This window comes from Notamacropus eugenii, chromosome 6 (assembly GCF_028372415.1).
Source record: "Notamacropus eugenii isolate mMacEug1 chromosome 6, mMacEug1.pri_v2, whole genome shotgun sequence".
NCBI classification, from domain to species: domain Eukaryota; kingdom Metazoa; phylum Chordata; class Mammalia; order Diprotodontia; family Macropodidae; genus Notamacropus; species Notamacropus eugenii.
In genome coordinates, this window is record NC_092877.1 from 31,650,179 (window position 1) to 31,661,905 (window position 11,727).

Genomic DNA, 11,727 nt, shown 5'->3' on the forward strand with positions numbered 1-11,727 from the left:
TCCCACTAACATTCTGGACCAGCCCATAGGCTAGAGTTTCCATAAGCATTCCTAGGCGTTGCATGGCCTGAGGGTATGCGCTGTGCGTTCAAAACCAAGGCAGCAGGGAAGGTGCTGGTGTAACACACAGGCAAGTCAGAAACAAGGCGGATTCATGACAAGTTTGATTTTTAATTAATTTCTGGTCGTTGCACATTCAAAAACCTTTTATTATTGCCAAATTGTCTTCGACCTCATATGAGGTGCCACCCACGTACTGCTGTAGACTACCCTGAAGATGCTCCCAAAATTCCCTTCAATCCCTGATATTCTTTGATCATCAATGTTGTCTAAAGACTATCCTGAAACCTGTTGCATTTTCTTCTAGAATGTACCTTCTCACCTAATTTCTTATGAGAAAGCACAACTAAACAACTTCAAAATCCAGCGATGAAAAGCTCTCAACTACCACAATCAATTCAGGCAGAAATGTGCTTTTTCTTTTCTTTGAAAAAATGACCTTTTGCATGTTCTACCCCCAAATTATAGAAAACTGTAAGTGGAAAAGAGCTATAGTCTATTCTATCAATTCAGTGAAAGCAGCTGCCAAAACATTCATCTTTGACAGCCTCACTAGGAACTCCCACAGCCTTGCTGACATATCAAATAGCACTGTGCGCTTCTTTTCATGGATTTATTACTTTCTATTTTGTATCATAGCTATTTGGGTATATTGTGTATTCCTTCTAGTCTATAAACTTCAAAAGGGCAAGAGCAGTGTTTTACCTCCCCTCCAAGGCCCTAGCACAGTGCTGGGCACAGAAAACAGGTACTCAATAAATGTTTGTTGAACTGAATATTCAATTTTATATATAATTCTACATGTTCAGTAAAACTATAATCCCTATATATAACAATGAAGAGTAAAGCAAGATAACTAAAAGATAACTAAAACTCTGCCTGAACCTTTTCTTTGCACTTCCATTTGTACTCTCATATCTTAGTTATTTGTGCACATGTATTCCCACTAGAGAGAAAGTTCCTTGGAAGCCTCTGTGTCAGATCTAACTTTGTATCCCCAGCACCAAAGGGCATACCTTGTATACAGCAGGTACCTGAGTAATGTTTGTGGATCAGAACTTGTTTGGCTCAGTTAAACTTCCACATGATAAACATGATTTCCTAATTTCTGAATCATCTCTATGTTAATAATGATTAAACCTGCTTGTAAAAGTGAAGTACTATACTAAAAACATGGCAGAAATTCCAGTTTTCCACATACCACATACCCATTTCTTCAGGCCTCTCCAAAACTGGATAAAAATCAGAATAAATTCTTTAAAACCAACAAAATTTCCCTCATTACTCTTATACCAACATTCTTGGTGTGCCTGAGGCTATCAGAGGCAAGAGTGCTCATAAACCCACAAAATCACAAACTTCACCAGTAACTTTGCTTGTCAGACTAAAATAAAAGGCCATGGATTTGTACAGCAGCACTGTCCTGGGGAGGCAGAAGATCTGGCCTTTGGCCTCGGTGCTATTTAATCTGCTTTATGGAACAAATCATTTCCTTTTCTGAGGCCTCCTCAAATTTCTGAGAGCCTTTCCAGTTTTAACACTGATTCTAAAAATGTTTTAAGAAATGAAAACTAATTTATATTTTAATATTAAAGGCAATTGGACAAGCATCACTTAAAACAAGCAATTGATAACGTAACAATAGACCATTATAGTTAGAATGAGTCTACTAATATTTGCAGTGTCAAGTCTTTTGATAACTTTAAAATCTGTAATCTGGCAATCATTCATACCGTACAGGGGTATAAATTCAAGGGACACAATCTGTAGTAAAGTAATTAAAAAGTATTTCTTTCTACTACCACCTTTAAAAAAAGTGCTTATATGAAAATGAATTTTATGCTAAGCCAAAAACATCGTTGTTACTACTTGGGCAATATTTGACACAAGGTCAAAGATCTCTGGTGAGAAATGTCCAAACTAAGATCCCTTTAGGCTTTAAATTTATGATCTTACTATACCAGAGAGAGGCAAGTTGGCATTAACAGATGGTAGACTGACCTTGGAGTGAGGAAGCCATGGGCTTACGTCCTGCCACTGACACATATTAGCTGTGTGACCATGAACAAGTCACTTAACTTCTTGGAATACCAGACAACTCTAGACAAGTTACAGATAAGTTGCCCATCAGCATCATTAAAGTTAGTTTTGATAATGGGAATTTTGAAACTGATGAAATCACAGCCCTGGACCAAAATAAAAATTATTATCTGATCACAAATTCAATACTTTTGTTCCATTCTTTTCCTACCTTTACCTACCCTTACTTTTCCTATCTTTACCAAATAAATGTCTTTCCTTCTTCCTTCCCTCTCTATAAATATTAAAAGAATGCTGGAGTTGGAGTAAAAAAAAAAAAAAAAACACCTCACACATCACACTGGTCAAGTTATCTAACATCTTTCCATTATCCCCATCTGTAAAATGGAGCAAATAATAGTCCCTACCTCCAAAGATCAAATGAGAGAAGATGAGTTCCATGTGAGCACTTCAAAGGCAGGAACTCTCTCCTCCCTCTTTCTGCATCCCCAGCACTTAGCACGATGCCTTGCATAGAGTGTATGCTTAATAAATGTACTGACTGTAGAGCCCTAAATAAGTAGGAGCTATGATTATTACCCATGATACAGTTCAAGTCCCATGAAATTCCCTCTAGACTGAGGCTCATTCATGTACTTTATCACAGATGGCTTTGAATCGTACCGTAACCGCTGTTCCATACTATGATGGAGTGGAATAAGTGCTGGGTCTGATAGTCAAAGACCCTCAGTTCAAATACATCTCTGCCACTGAGTATTTATGAGACCACAGGAAAATTGCTTCTCCAGGTCTATTTCTTCATCTGTACATTGTGGAGGTTGGATTTTGTGACCTCTGAGATCTAAATACCTAATCCATCATCTAAATCTGTAATCCTATATATCTAAATCTATAATCTTGCATATCATCTCACCAAAGATACTGTAAGCTCCTAGAAGACAGGGACTATTTTAATATTTCTTTTGTATCTTTCTGCACACAGAAATCATGCTAGATGAATAGTGTTAGACATGATAGATCAGTAAATGTTTACTGACTAAATAAATGAAATCCAGGTCTTTGAAGATACTGATATTGTTGGTATTCATTTTCAAGTCACTTGGTTTAATACAAGCATTTCTTCCTTGCCCAACATATAAAACTGGATAACCAAAAGACTCAGCATATGCAGGTTATACTAGTTCAATGACTTTTCTTACTAACTCAGGATGAAGTAGAAAACTCTTTGTGTTTCAAATCTGAGATTTCCTGCCAAAATATATGTTGAGCATAATGTTATACGTGATTAAAGATCTTGCCCTGCTTTCAAAGTCAAAGTTATAAAATATGCTCCAATAGTCCTCCAAATACTATTTTTCTGTAAGTATAGGACTAATGAAGAGGAATGAACCACACAAGGTAAAAATCCAGGGTCACTTAAGTAAAAAAGAATTGAGCTTTTAAGAATGAAATACAAAACATTCCATTCATCAACTTTTAAAATTAACAATATGAAACTGCAATAAGTTCAATAATAAATGTATACTTTAATATTATATTTGGTATTATATTTTGCCTTGGGGCAGAGAGTAGGGAGAAGGGAAGAAGAAAATATGACAAAGGTAGGGCATAACTACTTGTAAAACAAAAAAGATCAGAGACACCGCTAGGTGACACATAGAGATATAACTCATTATTCTACAATCACAACTCATACACATATAGATACATTTCTCCACCTGAAATATAACATTAGAGATTTAAACCTGTGCTGTCTTTATATCTACAGGCTGGTAGTTGGTCTCACAGCCAAATTAAACAATCGATTGTTTATCATAATGAGGAAAACTGTGGTGAAAGACAGCATCAGAGGAGATTAAAATGCAATCAGGAAGGTTGCACAATTAAAGTAAAAGTCATAACCAACCAACTGACAGAGGCCCTGCACACCTAGGATAATGATCTCAACGTGTACTTAACATGTACCAGTCACACCCCTGGAGGTTTCTTTAGTGAACAAATTCTTAACATAAGGTTTTGGTCTGTGTGTGTGTGCGTGTGCGTGTGCGTGTGAGAGAGAGAGAGAAAGAGAGAAAAAGAGAGAGAGCGAAAGAGAGAGAGAAGGAGAGATCTTTTTCTCTTAAAAATCAGGAGGAAAAACAATTATTGAGGATTCCAGTTGACCAAACACATAAATTTAGTTTTGTTAATTTCAATATTCCAAAACTAACAAATGCTTCCAATGCAAACCTACTGAATCAAGAAATTATGCAACTGATGCACAAGGGATGAAAATGAGGGAGAACATTCAAGGAAATCCTGAGATCTGGCCTTACCAGTAAAATTATTCCCATTTTACAGATAGGGAAACTGAGGCCCAGAGAAGGCAGATGAACAGGTCCATGTCCTCACAGTCATTAAGCATCAGAGGGAAGATTCAAGTCCAATTCTTTCTTACTTCAAGACCTGCAATCAATCTACCAGGCACACTACACCTCCTTGTTAATTGGGAAAGCTTTACCATCCAAATCTCTCATATTCCAATGATCTTTTCCTGTCTAAATTAGATTGACACGCTTTACTTTTCAAACTTCTGCCTTTATCAGCTTTGATTTATCCTGTTAATTAATTCTTCCTCAAAACTCTTGCCATTGGCTTCCCCAATATTGCATCCTTGGATATATTCATTTCTCCCAATTATTCTCTCTGGCTCTTCTGCTTACTAGCTATTAATTCTTAAAATACTCAAATTAAGTATTCAGTCCCTCAGTTTCTCTCACCAATCCCACAGTCTCAACATCTTTCTGAAGATGACAAATCTACATTTGCAATATTCTCTATGGTCCCATGAGCCAAACTGTCAACATTACATTTCGACCTGAAAATTATCTTATCATCACTCTCTCCTGATTCACCAACCCCAATGACACCAACATCCTCTAGGTCCCCCAGGTTGAAATATTTCTGAATGTGCTTTTTGTCCTTTGCCTCATAACCAAATTCAGTCCAAATTATCATCTTTTAAGTAGGTAGCCCCCTAGCTGGTAGCGCTGCCCCTAGTTACTCATCATTTAAGTTCAATATATTCATTCACATAGCTGCTCTTCCTCAACTATGTAAAAATGGTTATCTTCCTCAAATACCATTTTCAACTTGTTCCTATGCTCAAAAAACTCCGTTTTGGTCTTCAGCAATTTCTCATTCTAATCTTAACTTGATTTTTTTCTGTTCCCACACAGTTCCATGCTTTGCATGTGGTATTTGCCTCTCACACCACTACCCTTGGAATATCCTATCTCTTCCGATAATGCTTATGTCACCAAAAGATAGCTCAAAATTCACCCTCTAGAGATTGCTTATCTATCAAAAGACCACAGCGTTAGAGCTGGAAGAGACATTAGAGGTCATCTAGTCCAACTCCTTTTTCTTACAGAAGACAAGCCAGAATGTAGCAAACCTGAGATTTGAATCTCCATCCTTTGACTTCAAATCCAGTACGCTTTCTGCTGTATCATAGTTCTTCCTGAAGCAATTATTGTTTTTTTATTCAAGATTCCTCATAAATTATTTGTTCTCTTTACACTATAGTAAGATGCCCCCAGAATCACTGGACAGCATCACCAAAAGAAAAGTGTTTTGTAAAGTAATGGTATTTCCATGATAACTGACAGCCCAGAATATAACAGTGCTATATTAATCTGTTTACAATGCAAGAGACTGAAGATTAACCATTCAGTAAAACAAATTAATTTCTTTGGTTCTGGTCCAGGTAAGTCACAAGTCATGTGGTAAAGAATACAACACAAAAAAGTCAAGGAACCTGGAAGAGAAAAAAGAAAGTGCATTTGTGACACTAAGCTAAGATCCTTTTCATATGCCACTTCACTATATAAGGAGAATCCTGCAAGACGGGGATGTGACTTTTTAAACAATGTATTTTTATAATTAAGTTCCACAACAATTAAATAATTCAATAGGTCTGTCAAGATTTTTAATGAGATTTATTTTGTACTACATAAGCTCCACTTGAGCATTTACCATCTTAATCCTTTTTCAGCCACTTTCATGTATATATGTATACATACACATACGAATATACCACACAAACAGGCACATATATAATGTAACCATTTAGTTGAAAGTACTTCTACTTAACACAGAACAGTTGTAATCTCTTGCAAAATTAACATTTTTGATGCAACAAATTGTAATACTACTTTTTTAAAAAAAGTATGAGTTACTCAGAAGACTCCTCACTAGTATCTCATACAGAGGAGTGCCAGTCTTCCCATAAATTTTGATAAAATGTTGTTTTGTTTTCTGCGCTGGCAAGGAAAGGGGGTGGTATGGGGAGGTCTTTTCAATTCAGCTCAATGTATTCTGCCACATTCGGGGGGATATGCTTTGTGCTTGGGGCTAAGCCAAACCTCTGAGGGGTTTACAGATCGCGGCTGCGATGGGCACACAAATGCCCCCGATACCCGGCCATGGGTTCCCCCTCTTCTCTCAGCTCTGCCTTACCCAAGTCACTACCATCCCTCACTAGCAGCTCGCACTGGGATCTCCGCCCTCCGCCCTCAGGTCCTTCCAGTAACTCCTAACACTTCCCTGTCAGCTGCCCCCGGCGGACCCCCCAGCCAGGCAGCACCCCCCCGGCTCCCGCAGCGGCCCTCCTCCCCTTCCTCCTCCGGGCCCCAAACAGCCCGCACGCTCCCAGCCCTCGGGGCACACACGCTCCGGGAAGACTCGCTAGGTCGCGGCCGGCGCGAGCATCGTCCCTCGCGGGGCCCGGTCCCTCTGCCCGGGCCCGCTCTCCTGCCAGCACCCTGCCCGCAGGCACGGGTCTGGCCACAGCCTCCCTCCCTCCCGACTCCCCGGCGCGCGGCCGCGGGAGACCAGGCCCCTCCCCGACCTCGCCCTTCCCTGCTTCGGGGTCCCCTTGGAGGCAGCAGCTCGCGAGGACGCTTCGCGAGGCCCGGGCCCGAGACGACGGCAGAAGCCGGGGGAGCCCCCGGAGCCCCGACCCCCACCCGGCCGCCCTGGGGCCCGGGCCTCGTAGTCAGCCTGACTTGCCGGGCCCGGACTGATGGGAGGAGGAGGGCGGGCTCTTCTCCCATTCCCATGGTCGCTGCCCCCCGGCCCGACCCTTTCCGTCCTCTCACCGAACTCCTGGGGGGAACAGGCCGCGATCACCCCTTCCCCAGTCCAGCGATGCTTCCTTCGGCCGCCGCCGCCGCGCTCTCCTCACTCCCCTTCCCACCGCCCCCGACCGGCTGCTGAAGAGCGGACAGGCAGTGGCACTCCCATTGGCTGCCACCGAGCCTCGCGTCAGCCGGCACCGACCCGGACCGCAGAATGCTATTGGCTAGCGGGCCACCTCGTTCCCACGGCTCGATCTTATTGGTGCGTGGTAGCCCCTGGCTCCGGGACCGCTCTTCCTCCTCCCTCCTTCTTCCTCCCTCCTCCCCAACCCGTTTCCATCTGGTTCGGAGGGGGCGAGGAAGAGAGGAGAGAGAGAGGGTGGAGGGAGCTCGTCTGGCGGCCAATCGGGGCTCCGCTAGAGGGCGGAAGGGGCTTCTCCAGGCCCCGGGCTCCGTGGGGGGCCTGCCGAGCCAATGGGCGTGTGCCCCACCGCCTGGGCCTCCTACTGCCTAGGGGCCCGCCCCGGCCCGGGCTACTGGCCCGGGCCCCACCCTGCTCGCGGGTCCCCGCCACCCTGCGGCCTTGCGGGGGAGCCGGGCCTCGGAAAGACAAGGATGTCCTCGGAGCGGTGCCCGAGGCCTTCCCGGGCCCGAGACTCCGGAGGAGTGCTGGCTGCGAGGCACCATTGTGTGCCCGGTGCCATGGCAATGCCTACGTGGGGCCCCGGGCATCATTGTGAACGCCCCCCTGGAGCGGGAGAGTGAGAGGTTCGAGGCGGACTGCCCTGCCCTGCCCCGCCGGCCCAGGCTGGCCACCTGGCGGCGTCTGTGCGCGCCGTCCATCACCGACCACCCTGGGGTATCACCCGTGCGCGAGGTGCGGGGGCGCCAGGGGCGAAGGGGGGAGGGGCGTGGAAGCCCCCCGGGCTCCGGGCCGCTTCTGCTCCACGGCCGCGCCCGGGGGGCTCCCTTTAGGCACCAGCCGGAGGGATGGCAGTGCCCAGGCTGGTGCGTTCCGGGGCAGGTCGGCGCAGCCCTGGGCAAATCAGCCCGCTTACAGTCCCGGCTTGGAAGGGTCGGCTAACCTCGGTGGGAGGAAGGACTTGGCACCCACCTGGGGCTGGAGGGATGAGGGGGTGTTTTTTGCCTTGGTTGTCCCGGCCAAAGAATTCATCGGGAAAGTGGCCAACCTGCCCTTGTCATAAAACCTCAGTACTTAACTGGGCTAGTCCTTGGAAACAGATGAAGTCTCTCTCCTGCCCTGTCCTTCGGACCTTCCTTTGGAAGACTTTCACATGGTGACCCTTCCCAGAATTTATGCTCTGCTGGCGGGGCTATCGATAATTCAGGTTCATTTCCATATCAAAATATTAGTGGAGTAGGAGATCAGTTAATATTAAGAACAGGTTCTGGGGAACTGAGTCAAATTCAGAAGTATGCGTCATTCCCAAATTTATAAGAATAAAGCATTCCCAAAGGAATAATGGTCAAAGGATATGAACATGCAGTTTTTTAGAGGAAGACGTAAAACGTAGCAATAGCCATATGAAGGAATGTTCTAAATCAGTAATACCCAGAATACTGAAAACTAGAACAACTCTGATGTACCACCTCACGCCCATCGGATTAGCTAAATGTAGCCAAGCACCGATCTGAACTCTCCCATCCCTCATACTGGTATCTAAAAGGAAAAATGGTCAATGCTGGAGGGGCTGTAGGAAAACAGGTACTTGAATGCTTTTAGCTGTGAACCCATTTTGAAAAGTAATTTGGAAGGATTATACCCCAAAGGACATTAAACTGTGCATACCTTTTGACAAAGTCAAGTTTGTACCCCAAAGATGCCGAAGAAAGAGAAAAGAAACCCATATGTACAAAAGTATTAATAGCTTTTTGTGGTAACAAAAATGGAAACTGAGAGAGGGTGCCCATCAATTGGGGAGTAGCTGGACCAGTTATGGTACAGGAATGAGATGGAATACTTTTGTGTTGTAAGACAAAATCAAAGGAGCAGTTTCAGAAAAAACTGGCTATGTATGAACTGATAGAGTGAAGTGAGCAGATCCAAGAGAACAATGTGTACCATAACAATAGTGTAAAGATATTCAACTCGGACATGCTTAGAAATTCAGATCAAGACAATGACCAACCGCAGTTCCAAAGGACTGAGGATGTTGAAACACTTGTTTTCACCCCCAGAGACAGATTTTATGAAGTGAGAGAGGAAATTGAAATATTTCCTTCTTTTTAATTTTTTTTGGGGGGGAGCACTGCTAATGTGGGGACTTGTTTTGCTTGCACTATACATATTTATAACAGGTTTTGCTTTTCTTGATTTCTCAATGGAGGGAAGGACAGAATGAAGGGAAAGAATTCAGAACTGGAAGTAAAATTGAATTTTTTTTATTCTTTTAGAGGAAGAAATAAAAACTAGCTATAGCCATATAAAAATGTTCTAAATCAATAATAACTGAAATAATGAAAATTAAAACAACTCTGATATACTCCCTCCCACCCATCAGATTAGCTAAATTGAGCTCCCATAAAGGAAAAATGACAAATGCTGGAGGGGCTAAAAAACTTATTCAGTCAAGTTTTAGGTATTTGATAAAAGACTTAGCTATATTGGCTTCACATGGGATGAGTTAAGGCAACACATATTGTAAAAGTTAGCTAGTGCCTAAGATACGCTTTTGATATGTGGTATCAAAATAACGGGTATTACAAATGCATATTGTAAATATCGTACTATTGTACAGGTTTAAAAAATGCCAAGGAAAACAGATCCTACTCCAAAGAGTATTCAATAAAATGGAGAGAGTTAGAGAAAATGTGATAGAATAAACAAAAAAAAAATTAGTATACATTCATATAGTTTTATATGATATATATTCATATAGTTTTATAGATACTTTTCTAGAATCCACAATTTTTAAATGGGAAGCAAGGAATAAGATGAGTTTTAAATGCAATTTTTATTGCATATCTACCTCCCTGTTGATCTCTGCAGTGAAACAGGGTCAGGCCTTTGATGGGACCCTGTCTGGGAATAATAGTAGACACTACAGCCCCCTAAAAGAGAGGCATCTTGGCCTGGTAGAAACAGAGCAGGCCTCAGAGCTGGGAAGGCAAGTCTGGCTTTAAGTCCCATCTCAACCACATACTGCACATATGACCCTTGGTAAGTCACTCAACTTAGGTCTTTAAGAGTGAGTTACGGATGCCTCCCTCTGTGAATAAAAGTTTCCTCATCTGAACCAGCCCTATCGCAATGACATCATAGGTCTACTCCCTATTGTTAGTAGAATAAGGTTCTGCGTTGCAGGCCTCTCTTATGATGATGAGACCCTGACAAGGGCTAACATTTCATGAAGTGCCTAAGCAGTTCACTCTTTTTTTCCTCATTCCATAACTTACTCTCCAGACTTTTCTGCTTCCTACCCAACCTCTTTGCCTCTGCTCTCTTAACTCTCCTCTCTCCACCTCTCCATTTCTTTTTACTTGTCTGCCCATTAGAATATAGACTGCTTTAGGGAAGGAATTCCTTTTTTTTTCCCTGTAGTTGTATTCTCAGTGCACATACTATCAGTTAGCTTCATATATGTTTTAGCTATTATGACTTGCTAACGTAGGTAATGTTTGTAAATCACTTCCCACAATTCCTGGCACAGAAGTTCTAAGTCAATGCTAGCTCTCATTGCTATCTTTATTATTATTGCTGTCATTATTATGTAGAATGCTCACTTAAAAACAACACTGTTTAGAACTGATGGTAATTTTGCGAATAATACCTAACATAGAACACTTTCAGGTTTGCAAAACACTTTACATGCATTAACTTTTTTTGATCCTCATAACAATCTTTCGTTGCTGACATTCAGTCATGTTCAACTCTTTGTGGCCCCATTTGGTATTTCATTGGCAGAGACCCTGGAGTGGTTTGCCATTTCTTTTTCCAGATGAGGAAACTGAGGTAAACAAGGTTTCATGATCACAGGATCACACAGCCAGTAAGTGTTTGAGGCCAGACTTGAATTCAGGTCTCTCTGACTCCAGGGCTGACGTTGGTCCGCTGTGCCACTCAGCTGTTCCAACAAGTCTTTGGGGGTACGTGCTATTATTATTGTCTCTGTTTTACAAATGAAGAAAGGTGAAAGAGGTTAAGTAAATATAACATTTATTATGATCCTTATGTGTGCTAATCACTGTACTAAGCTGCTAGGGACACGAATAAGAAAAAGACAATCCCTACCCTCAAGGAACTTAGATCTAATGGGGGGAAGACAATACACAAAAAAATCGAAAAGTTGTCGAGGGAGAGGAGGGAGGAAAGGAATGACAGGGGAGTGGTGATCAGAGTGTCGGAGCTAACCAGCATAGCTGGTAAGAACTAAAGTGGTAGCTGATCTCCCCTGAGGGCCCACTAAGTGGCCCAAGGCCCCACAGCTTATCTGAGGGAGGCTTCAAGCTCAGCCCAATTCAATGTCCAACACCATATCCCGTTTTG

General features: G+C 42.9%; 1 protein-coding gene across 2 annotated transcripts in view; it reads right to left on the reverse strand.

Annotated features, from left to right (window-relative positions):
* Window positions 1–7,691, reverse strand: part of FAR1 (fatty acyl-CoA reductase 1) — a 96,519-nt gene extending 88,828 nt beyond the window's left edge. The window contains exon 1 of one of the 2 annotated variants that reach the window (XM_072619371.1): window positions 7,242–7,691. The gene's annotated coding sequence lies outside the window, so the exon portion shown is untranslated. The remainder of the gene's footprint in view (window positions 1–7,241) is intronic. The other variant, XM_072619368.1, reaches the window with a different exon arrangement.
* Window positions 7,692–11,727: the final 4,036 nt, after the last annotated feature.